Below are 8,182 nucleotides of genomic sequence, written 5' to 3'. Positions count from 1 at the left end.
TGTAGGTGGAGTTCATTCTGTGGAGTCAGATAATGACAGTACAAAGCTATGACATATGCGTCTGGGTCATCTCAGTGAACGTGGGATGGCGGAATTGGTATTGGAGAACCCCAGGAGGTATCCCTGAATTCGGTAAGCCATTTTCTGATTATTGAAAGGAATTCGCCGCTCTGCTCTCGAGGACGTAGGCATCTTTGTCGAACCTCGTTAAATCTTTGTGTTCTTCTGGTTTTGTGTAGTTACTGTTTTTCTTCGCCCTAATTTTCTCAACAATAACCATCAAGTTACTTTTAGTGCTAACCAGTTTTACATTCAGGATCAAGCAACAAAGAGGATTCTCCTATCTGGAATTGCTAATCAGGGGCTATATCCACTTACAGCTCTTCACAGCACAACTCAATCAAACATATGGCATCAAAGATTGGGGAATCCCCACAATAAAGTATTAAATAAAATTGTCATGCTTTTCCTTTGCTTAATATCTCTAAATCTGTTACCATATGTAATGACTGTGCTGAGAATAAAAACTATAAGCTTTCGTTTCATAGCAGTACTGACTCTTACAAATTGCTAGAATTTTTTATCTCTGGGGAACTTTTCCCCATACATCTACTGGAGGTCATAAGTTTTACATTACTTTCATTGATGAATATTCTAGTTTTTGTCTTTTTTTGCCTTTACAACACAAATCTAAGTCCACCAACACTTTCATAACTCTTCACAAAACACTCAAAACTCATTTTCAAACCAATATTAAAGTTCTAAGAGCTGATGGGGGAGTAGAATACACCTCCCATGCTTTACAAAAATGTTTACAAGATAATGGTATTATCAATCAATATAGTTGTGCTTATACTTTGGAACAGAATGGGAAAGTCAAACATAAGAATAGACATTTGGTTGAGACTGCATGCACTATGCTCAATGCGGCCAACCTTCCCATTCAATTCTGGGTGGAAGCAATACAAACCGTAAATTATCTTATAAATAGACTTCCTTCCACACCTACCATTTCAATCACCCCTTTTCAACTTATGCACAATATTCCACTTGAATATCACCACCTTCGCACCTTTGGGTGCTTATGCTACCCTTGGCAACCTCAACACATCATTTATAAATTTTATCTAAAAGCCACTGCTTGCTTTTTATTTGGTTATAGCCCTCCCCACAAAGGATCCAAATGTTATGATATTCAAACAAATAAAATTTTCATTTTTCACCATGTTATATTTGATGAAAATATATTTACTTATAAACAAACTACTCAACCTATACCAAGCACTGTCACTCATAAGTCATAACCAAAATTACACTCATAACCAAAATTACACGCCCCAGTCTCTTCTTCTCCCCACATCCACTCTTTCTTCAATACCCAACAATTTAACTCAAAAATCTATCCTACTATATTCTCCATCCACTCCTACCTCTCGGGTTGTTGCACCTAACACTCCCACTATCACTTCTAATACAACAACACACAACACAACTTCTCAAGAAACTCTATCCTCTTTCGCTATCCTATTTAACAAAAACAAAAACCATCAAATGGTTACTCGCCAACAAACTGGCCATGTCAAACCCAAGCGCATCCTTGATCTTCAACGCATCATAACACATTCTGACACTCCAACAATTTATACTCAGGCTGTTAAAAATCCTCATTAGCGGGCTGTAATGTCTGAGGAATTCCTTGCTTTACAAAAACAAGGCACATGAGATTTAGTTCCTCCCACATGGGCACAAAATATTTTGGGTAGCAAATGGACTTATCACATCAAACACCATGTAAATGGGTCCATAGCTCACTATAAAGCACACCTTGTTGCACAAGGGTTCAAACAATAGCACGGGATAGACTATAATGAAACATTTAGTCTCATAGCTAAGTTCGCCACCATTCGTTTTCTTATTACTCTTGCCACTAAGGGACATTAAAAAATTCAACAACCTGACGTTTCTAATGCTTTCTTACATAGAAAATTAGAAGATATTGTTTATATGACTCAACCACCTGGAATTACAGATTCTATTCCCCCTCATTACATTTGCAAACTCAATAAAGCTATTTATAGTCTCAAACAGGCACCATGTCAGTGGCACTCCACGTTTTGTAATTTTCTCTACACTCAACAATTCACTCTTAGCACTGATGATTCCTCTTTGTTAAATCACCGCAAAGATAACACCTATATTTTCCTATTAATCTATGTTGATGACATCTTAATCACAGTGAATTCTCTTACAATTATAACTCAACTCATTAACACCTTAAGCTTGCATTTCAATCTCAAACAATTTGGTTCTATTTTTTAACTCAAACTCAATATCTCAAAGACCTACACAAAATCGGTATGCAAAATGTAAAACTGATTCTAACTCCTCTTCCTACCAAACCCTTCTTTATCGATGAACCTTCTAAAACTTTACCCGATCCCACTTCTTATAGAAAAATCATTGGATCTCTACAATATTTAAATGTTATTCGACATGATATTACCTTTGTCATAAATTATTTAAGCCAATACGTGTATCAACCCTCTACTTATCACTATCAACAACTCAAATGATTATTAAGGTATCTAAAAGGAACCATGAACTATGGCTTACCTATTAACATTAACTCCCTGTTTTAAGTGCATATGTAGACGCAGATTGGCTTCTGATTCAAATGACCGAAAAATTCATTTCTAGATTTTGTGTCTTTCTAGGATCCAATCTTATAACCTGGTTAGTTAAGAAGCAACCCACTATCGCTTGATTCTCTGCCTAAGCAGAATACAGAGATATTGCTACCACCAACACTGAAATCATACGGATCAAATGTCTACTACATGAACTTACAAATCAAACACTTCCTCCAACAATGTTATATAGTGATAGTACCTCTACGATAACCCTAGTGCATAATACGATCTTCCAGGCTAGAACTAAGCATGTTGAAGTTGATTATACTTCATCAGATACCATATAAGTCTAAAAGAGATCCCACTCTAACATGTAATGATAGAGGATCAAACTGCTGATATTTTCACAAAGCCTCTATCTATCGCAAGACATCAGAAGCTCTCATTCAAGCTAAATCGGTAAACTCGATCTTCAGCTTGAAAGGGGGTAACAAGGAGACCAGAGCTCTTACCAATTCTAGTTCAGAAACTCTCTCATATCTCCATTGTACTGCTCAACCCCTTGCTCGAAGACGTCTCCCTAGGGCTTCTGCACATAAACACTTTATTTATGTTAGAAGGGTTATATTGTATAATGTCTTTATTACCCTTGTCTAATTTTACAATTTTGCCATGTGGCTCTTCTATGTAAATCAAATGTAACTATTGTAATATCTATGAATGATTAAATAAAATGAAATCATAGTAAAAGAGAGCTTTCCATTTATCTTTCTTCGTGCTCATTCTTCAATTCATCTTCTTACCTCCTTTCACTTCATCTTTTCGTCCTCTGTAAAATCTTCTTTAAAATAAATACATTCCACTCAATTTCTATGTATTTGCATATCTAGCACCTCAACATAAATTTTTACATAAACACTATCTTACCTATGCATGAAAAGTTGTATATAACTTTTTAAAAGTTAAAATGATGGTATTTCTGATTTGATATGAAAGATACGGGTGGTATAAATATAGACAGAAAAACTTTGGTGTTAGATATGTAAATACATAGGAATCGAGTGATATGCATGTAAATGCCCCTAATTTTTGACTTATTTTCAGTACCAAAACTGTTCTTTATAATCAATTCCAAAGCCTGGAAAACCACTATCCTTATGCACTAAATGTAGACTGAGGTCAATGCAAATCAGCCTGCCTCAATGGGTTGCAAACAAAACAAACCAACCTCAAATTTATAATTCTAAGGAGTAATTAAAAAAGACCTCAAATTAGAAATCGTATTTTAAAAATGGTGAAATAAGGCTCATGTGGCTGCATGAAATCCGAAAACATGTTCAAAAAATAGCAAACTTACTAAATTATGTCATTTGATTTGGTGAAGTTAAATTTTAACGTGTTTTAAACTCTACAAACACCTTAAAAACCCTCAAACGATAATTTTTTTTTCAAAGAAATTTGTGAAGATAAAATAATACTTAAGAAATACATTATGCTGCAATTTGCATTTTGAGATTGCATGTGATAGCAATTTTGGTCTTAAGATACATTGATACCAACTATATTCCGGAAAAAGGCTTTCAACAGCAACTACTTTTCTTTATCACTGGTTAGGTTCCGAAAGGACTCTGTGAGTTCACCGCCTTAATTTCTTCTTAAGAGGAAAGATTACTCTGCCAGCACCTTTCACACATCAGCTTTACAGCGGAACAGGTGATTTGACCCATTAATTATATGTACATAAATATATAAAAAACTAGGTTTTTTTGTAGCCAAGTTCTATATTTTACATTTTTCATGGAGGACCAGAGCCATTTTACGTTTAGCTATTGTAGATGCATAACATCACTTTGGCCCAATGACCTTTATTATCATTTATCAATCTATACTTGCCAGTATTACCACTCATACGGTTTACTATTCTTATTGTTGACACTCAATTTGATAGTAATTTCTTTATTACCCTTGCAATTTTTAACATAGCAAGGTCCAATTGCAGATTGATAATCCTTTACTCTTTATGATACTCTTATATTGGATATTACTCTAATCTCGTTCTCAATTTTAAACACCCAACCTTAAAAATTTTGCACTAAATTACATCTCCATTCTTGTGAATATGATTCAATTTGCATAAAAATCGAATGCTTCATTATCACTCTTTTACCTCTCCTCGATCTATTATCCCCACATACCAAACATCTAAAATTAAGCATATCTCATAATAATAAGTTCCAGTTCCATATGCCGAAATAACTCGCCTACTCAATGTCTCACTCACTCTCATTTTGTAAGGAAATGAAAGAAAATGAGCAAAAGAGAGGGGAGATGTATAGGCAGCTATTGAAATTTGGCATCATCTCCAATAGCAACTCTAATGGAAAGGCATCTATAGCTCAAGTAAATCTCTCCTGCTCACAATAACTATCATCTACCTTCATAGAAAAAGGGCATTACTCACTAATCAAACATGTATTGGGAATGACCATCCCAATTTCCGCTTGTTCAACCAAAGACCTTTTTTTAGCTTTCTAAAATTTTGAAAGATAGTGTGATGGAGGGTGGTTAAATGTAATAGGACTGAACACGTAGACTTAGAATAGTTAGAAAAAGTATGCATATCATAACGGGCAAGAAGAGGTATTACCTGAAAAGCAGAAGCCTAAAATTATTCCTTTAGGCTATTAATGGGATGGTTTCCTATAAATAGAATGTTCTATTGTCTATGATAGGCGGTAGTTGTAAAGGCCTCTCAGGAGCTTTACTTCTATAAGAGCATAAATTACACATTTACTATTAATTTCAACCATGTTTATTTGCTATCATAGCGGGCAAGAAGAGGTATTACCTGAAAAGCAGAAGCCTAAAATTATTCCTTTAGGCTATTAATGGGATGGTTTCCTATAAATAGAATGTTCTATTGTCTATGATAGGCGGTAGTTGTAAAGGCCTCTCAGGAGCTTTACTTCTATAAGAGCATAAATTACACATTTACTATTAATTTCAACCATGTTTATTTGCCTACACTTTGAGTATTCATGTCAATTAAATTGCTCAAATCTAATTAAAATTCTTGACAAGTTCCTTTAGTTAGCAATGATAGTTAATAAACCAAGGATCTTTGTCATAAGGTTGAGGTCACTACTTATATGCAGTACTATTAAGCTTAGTTTTATATGTATACATTGGTGCATACATCTGCAATACTCATTACTGCTTCCACTTTCCTAAAACTGTCTGGCAAGTTGATGTTGGGATAAGATACCAGTTGTTGTAGTATATAAAAATAAAATAGGAGAACGATCGACGAATAAGTGAAAAATAGAACGAGAAAATTTACACCATAAAAGAACAACACAGCGAAACACACAGATTTACATGATTTGGCAAATTGACTACGTCCACAGAGTCGCAGATGATTTTACTGCATGAGGAATTTACATCAGTCGATCGTATCGACATACATGAGGAATCTCTCACTTCGTTGTTCTTTTTTTTTCTCTCTCTACATCGAGATACACCGAAGAAACTCTACACTGAGATACACTGAAGAAGATAAACTTACAAGAGGAATAAACTCAATTTCTCTTCTGCCACAAGCCACCAAGAAGAAGCCAAGGGAGAACAATCTTCTTCTTCTTCTTTCTTCTTTCACCACAAGGAACTACACCTTGCACTTCTCTTCTTCTATCCCGTGGAAACAGAAACTATCGAAGAAAACAAAAGGCCTTGTAGATGAGAGCCCTGCGATGTCTCTTATCACGAACAGGCAGGCGCGACGATTCGCAAAACGACAGAGGCGGGAACAGTTCCTCTGTCGCGAACGACGCCAGGCGGGAGACGCATCTTTTGCGATCTGGCATGGGAGCGGGAAGCGGGAGCGGGAAACGGGAGCGGGAGATCGGGAGGCGGGATCGGGCTCCAGCACAACAGTTGAAGCATCAAAGCATTGTTTTACACTTCATCCAACATCATATCACATAAATGTAGAAAAGAAATAATGCTCATGTCAAAATTCAGACAACCTTACTCGAGCATGAGGTAACAGTACCGTTTGTAACAGCATAAAAACACGATGAATTTTCATTCATTAGCTATGAACTTTAGGTTAAGCTGGTATTAGATTCAATCAAATAATTAACAAAGGATGGGTAAGTCAGGACTTTAAAGGCAGATAAACTATATAAGCAACCTGGTACAAATATAATGAGCTAAAATAAGACCACTTGACAATTTTATGGATAGAGGCTTCAATTTTTTAGTCTTTCTATCAGTCTTTCTTCTGAAGTACGGAACTGTCAAAATTAAAAGCTAACATGGCAACATTTCAAAGGTTTATTTTGAACAGCACTATAGAAGTAAAACTTGTGACTATACGGTATCATTGATGGGCGTTTAAAACATAATAAGCATTGCTTCAAATGCAAAACATATGAAGTTCTTCTTTAACCGAAGATACCTAATTAGTAGTGCATATTCACATTGTTGGGTCATTTAATGTTCATAAGAGGGTGGTAGAGAAAAGAGAATCTCAATCTCAGAACACATACAAAGAACTACAAAGTAAACTAAAAAAGAGATCAAGCGCTACAAAAAAAAAATAACACCAAAATTTATGTGATTTGGCCTTTTTTAGGGATAATTACATACCAACCACCCGAAATATTGATATTTACAAATTAACCCCCGAGGTGATTTTTTTGAACAAACCGATATATTTATGTGTGCCACGATCAAAGTATTGAGAATTTGATAAAAATGAAAAATATGAGTTGGGTTTTTACCATGTATTTTGAGATTTGACTGAGAATTTGAAAAGTGGATGAAAGAGGGTGGTTGATTTGTAAATAGCAAGTTTCAGATGGTCTGTATTTAACTGCCCCATTTTCTTATGTGATTTGGCTAAGGAAAATCTAAGCCCACAGTCAAGCAATGACTGAAAAACTCATTAAGCTTCAAAAAATGTACAGGAAGGATTACACTTCATATAAAATTAGTTATATGGATAAAGAGATCATTTTGTCTAACTAAGAAAAAATGAAGCCCTGCTGCAAAGATAAAAGCTTGATAAGGAAAAAAAGTCATTATTTCTTATGTTACTCTCTTAAACTTTACTACTACATTTATTTTTGGAGTTTTTGATGAAATTTCAACCATTACATTAAAAAGCGCCTCAATGTTTAAGAGTTCAGCCTTATACTACTCAAGAGATTTCACAATCTTCAACACTTATATAATCGACATCCTCATCAGAGTTTTTAACCCATAATCATCCACCATATAGGTAGGATTCTAGTGGCATCCCCTACAGATTTAATATGTAGCTCACACCATATAACATTTTGTCCAATCTTAGATTCAAGAGGTGGCTCCCATGGCATGAAACTTTGTTTTGTATGACACTAAATTGACATCTTCAGACTACTGTAATGCCCAATAACTATTTGTAACAACCGAAACTCTCAACCATCGAGATATTAATGCTTTGGCCTAAAGGCCTCACGGTTTTGTGTCATTGTTGTAACTTCCCAAGAGGTCACACCACCCCCCCC

This window comes from Phalaenopsis equestris, unplaced genomic scaffold, assembly GCF_001263595.1.
Source record: "Phalaenopsis equestris unplaced genomic scaffold, ASM126359v1 Scaffold000549, whole genome shotgun sequence".
NCBI classification, from domain to species: Eukaryota; Viridiplantae; Streptophyta; class Magnoliopsida; order Asparagales; family Orchidaceae; genus Phalaenopsis; species Phalaenopsis equestris.
The sequence above is the reverse complement of the archived record's forward strand: the minus strand, read 5'-3'. Positions refer to the sequence as shown.